This window comes from Protobothrops mucrosquamatus, unplaced genomic scaffold (assembly GCF_001527695.2).
Source record: "Protobothrops mucrosquamatus isolate PMUCROS unplaced genomic scaffold, P.Mucros_1.0 scaffold881, whole genome shotgun sequence".
In the NCBI taxonomy this organism is placed as follows: domain Eukaryota; kingdom Metazoa; phylum Chordata; class Lepidosauria; order Squamata; family Viperidae; genus Protobothrops; species Protobothrops mucrosquamatus.
The window spans coordinates 415,862-426,278 of record NW_015387135.1 but is presented as its reverse complement, the minus strand read 5'-3'; the positions used below and the strand labels follow the sequence as shown (position 1 = coordinate 426,278).

Here is a 10,417-nt window from a genome sequence, read left to right as displayed (position 1 = left end):
ATTAGAAGACAGACTTCCAGGGTCGGTTCGTCTGCTTATACGGCAAACTCACAGTTATCTTTAAGTTGCAGCGGTGACGGCAGCTTCTAGCTTCGCTTATTAGCGAAGACGTCCTGGATCGCGGAGAATCCCGAGGCTCCGGAGGAGTTCTCACCTACATCGTCCACAAGGGACGACTCGGGAACTCAACTCCTACCTCAGGCAGCTCACCTATCCCCCTATGCCCAGGGGAAAGGTATCAAGCCGTTTGACAGCTGATGCAGGCTGTCAAAACGGCTTTTACGCAGAAACAGGCGGGAGCAGCAAACAGCTGCGTCCAGCGAAGGCGCCTGCCACCGGAAGTCTCCCAACCAATACGATCCTGAGCTTTCTTTTATATGTATATGTCCAGAAGGGTCTCCCAAGGCGAACAGGCCATGATAGATACCCCAGACTAACACTGATCACATCTGCCAACCCGCATTGGACCAGCGTGGCAGATTATGGTCTATTCCTTCCACATACCAATACAACCTCAAAAACGGCCCTCATTCCCCAGAGGCCCTAGGGCAACTACCACGGCAGCAGGAAGACCTGCCCGAAGGCAGAGGGTGCTAAGAATCACTGGGTTAAATCAGGCTGACTCTGGACTTTGGACATTGGAATGGTCAACATTTGAACAATGAAAACGAGACGCTCAACTAGAAGAACTCCTGATTAAACTCAACAATATCCATTGGGATATCATTGGATTATGTGAAACATGATGAAAAGGCAAAAATTTAGTTCAACTTGATAGGACTGGGCATTTACTCTGCACTAGAGGTACTGAAGATGGACGATGTGGCGGAGTTGGTTTTCTCATCAACCAAAAGCTGAAAGACACTGTAGTAAAATTTGAAAGTATATCAGACAGAGTAGCCCAATGCATCATTCTATTGAACAAACAATACAAGCTTCCAATCATCCAAGGTTACGCACCAACAATAAGCTATAGTGATGATGAGGTTAATGAGTTTTACGACGATGTGGCCCACCTTCAAGACAAAGAAAAATGCTGATAAAAATACTAATGGGTAACTTTAATGCAGGAATAGGAAGAACAATACCTGGAGAAAAAGCGACTGGCCCATATGGAAGTGGTGAACAAGACAATAGAGGCAACAGACTAGTAGATTTTGCTGAAGGACAGAAACTTTATATCATGAACTCATTTTACAAGAAAAAAGTTAGTAGAAAATGGACATGGAACAGTCCATCTGGGTACAGAAGCGAAATTGACTACATCATGTCTAGTGATAAAACCATATTCTGCGATTGTACTGTCATCAATCGATTTAACATTGGAAGTGACCATAGAATGGTACAAGCTAACGTGAAGATAGACTGTTGAAAAGAACATATGAAAATGATAAAGACGTCACAAAAAACAAAAATAAAGAGTGATAAGCTGTTAGAGAACAGCGATTTTGAGATTAATCAAATCACTTTGCTCTATTGTAAGATTTGGAAGAGATGAACAGTACAGAACAAAATGAACAAATAGTAAAAAAACATCCTTGAATCTACTACATCTATAGCACCATCAGAAAATCACTTTGTACAGTCAAAAATCTCTGATGAAACTATTGATTTAATGAAAAAACGACGGACAATGAAGAATACCAGAAGTTTCACTAATAAACTGGAGTATGTTGAACTTTGTAAGACCATAAGAAACCATATCCAAGAAGAAACACATCAGTTTAACGTGAAGCTTGTGAAAAAGGCAAATGAAAACAAATGGATTAATAGAGCAAAATGCAAGGTTATAATACAAGAAAGAAGGTTTTTACATTAAAACGTGAAAATGGCTCTGTGTGTAGAACAAGAGAGGAAATGTTAGAAATAATTGGAAAATTCTGTTCAGAGCTATACAGAGATCAAGACACTCAAATGTAACAACACCCATGAAAGAGGAAATGCCAGATATCCTAGCAGAGGAAGTATCAAGTGCCATAAAATCAATGAAAAATGGCAAAGCTTCAGGAAATGACTGTGTTACGGTTGAAATGCTGAAAGCTGGTGGTCGCAGTTTACACAAGATACTAGCAAAACTATACTCGAGATGCCTCAGAAAAGAAAAAATACCCAATGCAAGGAAAAATGCTGAAGTGGTTCTGAAACAGATCCCCTGGAGGATAAGAGATTCTTGGAAACAATACCAATTTTTAACCACAAAACTAAATGAAAAAGGAGTAAATTTTAGATGGCTGGTCCCGGAGGGGATTGTAATCAGCTGGAATTCTAGAAGATACAGATTGGACTCCACCTATAAAGCAGCAGAATTTTTTGAGAGACATGCAAGTTTTTTTGAAGAAAAAACACAAGACACACAAGCAGACAGGGAATTTAAAAAACAGAAAGAGCCAGCAATAGAAGAGGCAGATACACAAAGTGAAGAAGAAGAAAAAGAAAATACAGACCAAGAAGGAGAGGGACTAGTAAGAGAACAAAGACAGAAAAGAACTACTAGGAAACCAAAACCTAAATATAAGTAAACAAGATGGACAAGGAAAGTGGGATCCTCTCAATGAATATTAATGGATTGAACTCCCCCTCAAAAAGGAAAATTTTTTTTACACGATTACGAAAATTAAAAAGGGACACAATTTGCCTTCAAGAAACACATATAAAAAAAAGCAACATTATAAACTTCTGGAATGCCCAAAAATTGGGAAACTTTATTTCACGTCAGCACAACAAAAGAAAAGGGGAGTAGATTTATATATTAAAGAGACAGTGGACTCCAAACAGGTCTATACAGATGAAGGAAGAATTTTAATGGTGGAAACAACGATAAATAAAAAAAGATATTGATAATAGCAATATATGCACCAAACAACAAGAAAATTTTTATCAAAAACTACATGGGAAAATATTGGAAATGGAATATCAAAATATTTGTTTAGTAGATTTTAACGCAATTGTGGATGAAAAATTAGATTACAAAAGTAGTAAAATAGGAAAAAAGGAAGAAAGAGAGACTACCTAAAGCGTTTTTTAAAATGGCAGAAGAAATCTGTGTACAAGATGTCTGGAGAGAAATGAACCCAAAAAGGACTCAGTATACATTTTATTCAAATAGACACAAATCATGGTCTAGAATTGATATGATATGGATGTCCCCTGAATTAAGAACTAATATACATGAGGTTGAGATAGAACCCAATATTTTGGATGACCACAATCCAATAAAGCTGATCTGAAGAGGAGTAAAGAAGAAATCAAGGTGGACATTGAATCAATCCTTATTAAAAGAGAAAGAATTTACAGAAATAGCAGTAAAGGAAATGGAATTTTTTTCAAAGAAAATAAAGAAGACACTTCACTCCAGAACATATGGGATACAGCCAAAGCATACTTCAGAGGATTAGCTATAACTTATATGGTTAAAAAGAATAAAGAGAAAAAGCAACAGTGTACAACACTAAGGGGAGAGTTTAAGAAATTGGAGCTAGAACTTCAAAGAGATCCACAAAAGAAAACCCTTAAAAGACAAATGGAGGTAATTAAACATAAATTAAACCTAATAGAGTCAGAAGAATTGGCTCATCAAATTAAAAGGGCAAAACAATTATTTTTTGAAAATGCAAATAAACCAGGAATGTGGTTGGCTTATAAACTGAAAAAAGAAAGAGAGAAAAAGTTGATAAATAAACTGCAAGATGAGAAGGGAGGTGTGCAATTCCAAAATGAGGCAATAAAAAAATAGTTAAAGAATATTATGAAAAACTATATGATATAGAAAAAAATCTCTCTGGAAAAAACAGCACAATATATGGAAAAAGCCAATCTACCAAAAATTCCAGAAAACTTTAAAAATATGCTAAATGAAAAAATAACAATGATGGAACTGATGGAAGTTATAAAAAGACAAAAAAATTATAAAACCCCAGGACCAGATGGGCTACCTGCAGAGTTTTATAAATGCTTTCAAGATACGTTAAGCTCTCCAGTGAAGGAAGTCTGTAATGAGGTACTATCAGAGGCTAAATTACCAAATACATGGATGGAAGCAAATAGATTAATACCAAAAGAGGACTCAGATCTGTTACAGATAAAAAACTATAGACCAATATCACTACTGAATGGATTACAAAATTTTTGCTTCAATAATAGCAGAGAGATTGAAAAGATTTTTAATTGAATTTATTCATTCAGATCAAAATGGATTTTTACCAAAAAGACAAATAAAACACAACTTAAGGATTATTTTAGATACATTAGAATACTATGAAATGCACCCAGGGAAACAAATGGCATTATTTTTTTTAGATGCTCAAAAAGCCTTTGATAATGTAAGCTGGCAATTTATGATACAACAATTAAACTACATGAATTTTGGAGAAAAGTTTATAAATGCAAATAAGACATATCATAAACAAACAGCAAAAGTAATTGTAAATGGGGACTACACAGAGAATTTTAACATAAAGAAAGTCACAAGACAAGGATGTCTGCTATCCCCGTTGTTATTTATATTGACTTTGGAAGTTTTGAACAGGAACATCAGACAAGACCCAGAAATTAGAGGAATGGAGATAAAAGATGAAAGCTATAAATTACAAGCGTTTGCAGATGACTTGGTATTCATCATAGAAGAACCATTGGAGACAACTCCTAAACTATTGAAAAGGATTGAGGAATTTGGAGAAATAGCAGGACTGAAGATAAATAGAGAAAAAACAAAAGTTATAGTGAAAAACCTTACATTTAAGCAAAAAGAACAATTGTCAGAAAAAATGGATTTTCAATTAGTTAGGAAAGTTAAATATTTTGGAATATACTTAACAGCAAGATGTGCAACGATAAAAGAAGATAACTATATAAAATTACTTAATCAAATAAAATTAGATCTGGAAAAATGGAAAAGCTTACAACTATCAGTGTTAGGAAGAATAGCTACCAGTTGCGGCCTTTTCTGGACCGGGATGCCTTGCGCACAGTCACCCATGCTCTTGTCACCTCCCGCCTGGACTACTGTAATGCTCTCTACATGGGGCTTCCCTTGAGGAGCACTCGGAGGCTCCAGTTAGTCCAGAATGCGGCCGCGCGGGCGGTGATGGGAGCGACTCGTCGCTCCCATGTAACGCCGCTGCTGNTTTCAGCGGGCAGGACTGGCCTAGGGGTATTTTAAATTGGTTTTAACAAAATTTTTAGTATAAGCGGCCTATTGAATATCTATTTTTAATTACTTTTAAATTTTGTATTATATTGTATTATTGTTTTTAAGCTGGCTGTAAGCCGCCCTGAGTCCTCCGGGAGAAGGGCGGGGTATAAATTTAATAAAACTAAAACAAAACTAACTAAACTACTGCGAAAATGATTATTTTACCAAAACTGCTTTTCTTGTTCCAAATAGTACCTATAAAAATAGAGAAGAAATTTTTTGATGATTTGAATACATTGATTTTGAAATTTATTTGGCAAGGAAGAAAAGCTAGAATTAAACTGAAAATGCTACAAGAATCCAAAGAAAACGGAGGATTTGGATTACCAGATTGGGTCTTAGATTATCAAGCATGTGTCTTAACATGGCTAAAAGAATGGATAACTCTCAGACATAAAAGACTGTTATATCTAGAAGGACATGATTTGCAACTTGGATGGCATGCATTTCTATGGTATGAGAAGAATAAAATTGATAGATACTTTCAAAATCACTATGTAAGAAATTCAATACTTCTTGTGTGGGAAAAGATAAAAGCTAAAATCTACCTGAGAATCCCAGGATGGCTTTCAACGATGGAAGTGTTTGTTCACCCAAACCTAGTGAAATATGAACAAATTTTGACATATAAGGACATTCTGGATACTGAACAGAGCTTGTAGACCAGGGTATTGAATTATCATGGTGGCCTCAATTGCAAATGCAATCAAGATATGATAAAGATGCGAAAATGTATGGTTTTTATAAAGAACAGACAATTTTTTATCAGATATTGTTGACCTCTGATGAGAAACTGATTAAGAAACTATATAATTTTCTATTAAATTTGAAAATGGAGGATGAACAAGTGAAAGTAACAATGATACAGTGGGTAAAAAACTCTGGATATAATATAGAATTAGAGATATGGCAAAATCTTTGGGAAAGAAATTATAAATTGACAATGGCAACCTCATATAAAGAAAACATATAAAATGTTTTACAGATGACATTTACCACCTGCTAGATTAGCAAAAATGTTTAAAAATATGTCTAGTAAATGTTGGAAATATAATAAAAAATCTGGCACATATTATCATCTGTGGTGGACTTGTGTTAAAGCAAAAAATATTTGGGCAAAAATACACACTTGGTGTCATGGTTCCGACTAATGAAACACTTCAAAGAACTTCCAGGCATTGTTTATCCTAAAAAGTCTTTTTATTCATGTGACAAAATGTCGGCACGGCATGAAGAGGGGATGCTAAGATCTGAAATCTCCACCCCCCGAGCAGTTATTTTTGCTAGCATTTTCCCTCCCTTATTCTGCTGTCATGATTCACGTTCTCCAATTAGTTTGAAGGGCAAAGGTTCTCTTCCGTTTGCAACTCATATATTCTTCCTCCTCCCCTCCCAGCGTCTTCTGAGTTAACTCTAAAAATACCACACAGCTCTGCATATTTTGTCAGAGCAAGAACATCCAATGTTAGCAGCTTTGACATCCGGCCCCCTTTTAAAAAAACAGATCCTGCAATGTAAACAAAAGCATATGTTAGGGGCTATTTTTCGGTTTGTTGGGGTATATTTCTCTCTCCCTCTTTCCTCTCCCCCTCTCTCTTTCTCTCTCTCTTTCCTCTCCCTCTTTCTCTCTCTCTCTCTTTTTCTCTTTCCTTTCTCTCTTTCCTCTCTCTCTCTCTTTCTCTCTCTTTCCTCTCTCTCTCTTCTCTCTCTTTCTCTTTCCTCTTTCTCTTTCCTCTCTCTCTCCTCTCTCTTTCTCTTTCTCTCTTTCTCTTTCCTCTTTCTCTTTCCTCTTTCTCTTTCTCTCTCTTTCCTTTCTCTCTTTCCTCTCTCTCTTCTCTTTCCTCTTTCTTTCTCTTTCTCTTCTCTTTCCTCTTTCTCTCTTTCCTCTCTCTCTTTCTCTCTTTCCTCTCTCTGTCTTTCTCTCTCTCTGCCTCTCCCTCTCCCTCTCCAGGTGAGGAGAGAGAGAGAGAGAACAAAAGGCAGACGGCGCCGAAAGGGCGGGGAGGGGGAGCAGGATGGGAGGCAGCAGCTCCGGCGGCGGCGGCATGGCGGCAGCCACTGCAGCATCGTCGGGGGTCCCCATCGCCCCCAGCCCAGCCACCGCCCCTGGCGCATCCTCAGCCGAACGGGCAGGAAAGGGGAGCAGGACGGGAGGCAGCGGCTCCAGCAGCAGCCACTGCAGCATCGTCAGGGGTCCCCACCGCCCCCGGCCCGGCCACTGCCCCTGGCCCAGCCGCCGCATCCTCAGCCAAACGGGCGGGAATGGGGAGCAGGACGGGAGGCAGCGGCTCTGGCCGCGGCCACTGCAGCATCATCGGGGTCCCCATCGCCCCCGGCCTGGCCTCCACCGCATCCTCAGCCACTTCGCCGTCGCAAGAGGAGGGCGCCAAGGCCGGGTGCACCATGGGCGGCCACGCCGGCAATGGGGAGTGCCACTGCGGGGACGAGGGGAGTCCTGACCCCCGCCGCCCTCCTGCAGCACCGAGGGCGGCGGCGGCGACAGCTCCCCAAAAGCGGCCGAGGAAGGCGCCACCGATGGGGCCGTGGTGGGGCCAGGTGGCGGAGAGCCCCATGGCAGCCAGGCGAGCTTCATGCAGTGGCAGTTCAGTGCGATGTTCCAGCCGGGCGTCAACAAGTTCTCGCGACCGGCAGCATCTACGGCAACAGCGGGAGGACGGCGAAGGGGCGCGGCTGCCCGGTCGCCACCACCTCTCCGGCCTCGCTCAGCCGGAGAGACACGTGGCTGGCTCGCCTTCCCAGGGAGCGATGCCCCCGCCAGCCGCCACCCCAGCCATGACTGCCGCCCCGCCCGGCCTGGGGAGACACGTGGCCAGCTCGGCTTCCCAGGGAGCGATGCCCCTGCTGGCCACCGCCGCAGCCATGACTGCCGCCCGGCCCGGCCTGGGGAAACATGTGGCTGGCTCGGCTTCCTGGGGTGCGATGCCCCCGCTGGCCGCCGCCCCAGCCATGACTGCCGCCCGGCCCGGGGAGACATGGCTGGCTCAGCTGCCCAGGGAGCGGCCTGGGGACGGCCCAGGAATCGATGCCCCAGCCGAGACTGCCGCCTGGAACAAGTAAGCCAGGGGGGGAGTGCCACTTGCCCCGCGGCCCCTTCACGGCAGTGCTCCATGGACTCAGAGCCCTCTCCCTCCTCCCGCCACTGACCCTCTGTCTCCGGCTCTGCTGCTGTTTGGCCAACGGTCGCGCCGGCTGGGCATCGGAGGGGCTGCTCTCCCTCGGGGCTGTGGTTTGCGGGAGGGCTGGCCCGCTCAGCGGAGGCTTGGGCGGGCCGCTCCCAGCGGGGATCTTTGGGCTTCCCCACATGGCTCCCCAGCCACGTGGGCCTCAGACGGGGCAAGCCCGGGAAAGGGACTTCCTGGCCGCCCTTCTCCCAGGGGGTGGGGCACCCGGGCGCAGGGCCAATCAGGAGCCCTGCGAGGGGGCAAGTCCACAAGAGAGAGAGGGGGGGAGGGAAGTGCAAGTGCCTCTCCTTGTCTCTCTCTGCAAATGGCGGAGGAGGCTCCGGAGCCACGGGTTGCCGACCCGTGCACTAGACGAAGAGATAATTAAGAAGATATTGGACTGTGCTGAAATGGACAGACTTACACTGAGGATCAAAGAGAAAGAAGATACAGAATATTTTCAGTCATGGAATTTATTTTATCAATGGTTGGAAAAAAGGGGTAGAGACAAAGAATGTAACTTGTATTATTAAGCAAACAAATTAACCCAGACAACACAATGTTTATTAAGCACTAATCAAATGTAATAATAAAAAATTAATAAAATCTCCTGTAAAAAGAAAAAAAGAAAATGTATCCAAGAAGAAACACGTCAGTTTAACATGAAGCTTGTGAAAAAGGTAATTGAAGAAAACAAAGTGATTGATAGAGCAAAATGCAAGCTTATAAATATAAGAAAGAAGGTTTTTGTTTAAAACGTGAAGATGGCTCTGTGTGTAGAACAAAACAGGAAATGTTAGAAATAATTGGAAAATTCTATTCAGAGCTATACAAAGATCAAGGTCACTCAAAAGTAACAACACCCACGAAAGAGGAAATGCCAGATATCCTAGTGGAGGAAGTGTCAAGTGCCATAAAATCAATGAAAAATGGCAAAGCTTCAGGAAATGACTGTTACGGTAGACATGCTGAAAGCTGGTGGTCACAGTTTACACAAGATACTAGCAAAACTATACTCGAGATGCCACAGAGAAGAAAAAATACCCAATGCATGGAAAAATGCTGAAGTGATTCTTATACACAAGAAAGGTGCCCAAGATGATTTAAAGAACTATCACCTAATAAGCCTTTCAGTTATGTACACGGGTTTCACCAAGATAATAGCAAAAAGAATATTGAGAACATTAAATGATGCACAGCCAAAGGAGCAGGCAGGGTTCAAAAGTGGCTATAGCACAATGGATCACATCCAGGTTTTTCAAAAAGTCATTGAAAGGCACGAGTAAACCATGCCTCTGTGCATGGCTTTCGTTGACTACAAAAAGGTGTTTGACTCAGTATTCCAACAAGCAATATTTAAGGCATTGCTCAACCAAGGCATAGACACTGCTTACATAAACTTACTATAATCAATATATGAAAAAAACAATGGCTATAATTTGCCTTAATGATCTTAAAATGGAAATCAAGATAGGTGTACAACAAGGCGATACAATATCACCTATCCTTTTCTCAGCCTGCCTTGAAGAAATATTTCGCAAACTAGACTGGGCAAAAGATGGAATAAAAATCAATGGTTCTCTTCTCACAAGAGCCAGAAGAGCTAGAAAGACACATACAAGGGCTGCACAAAGCAGGAGAACCACTTGGCTTAAAAATAAACCTGAAAAAGAGCCAGGTCATGATTAATTAATTCACCAAAGAAAGAAAAGTTGTTATATCTGGAGAAGAACTAGATGACATAGACCACTACATATACCTTGGCCAACAGATCTCAATGGAAAGTGGTGATACAATAAAGGAAATTGAATAGCGTGTTTGGCAGGCATTCAGCAAGCTAAGTTTCATCGGCGGGTGAAACGTCGGCGGTGGCTCGGGAGTTCATGGCCTCCATGACGACCATGGACTTGACCCAATTAGTTCATGCCCCCACTCACACAGGAGGACACACACTAGATCTAATTTTTGTCTCTGGCCAGTGGCAGAATGATCTGGAAATGGGGGAGATAAATATAGAGCCCTTGTCATGGTCAGATCACGCACT

At 41.9% G+C, this 10,417-nt stretch overlaps 1 protein-coding gene across 1 annotated transcript in view; it reads left to right on the top strand.

The window, feature by feature from the left end:
* LOC107290401 (histone-lysine N-methyltransferase EZH2) overlaps nt 1–10,417 on the top strand; it is a gene marked incomplete in the record, with an annotated part of 140,168 nt that overhangs the window by 41,552 nt on the left and 88,199 nt on the right.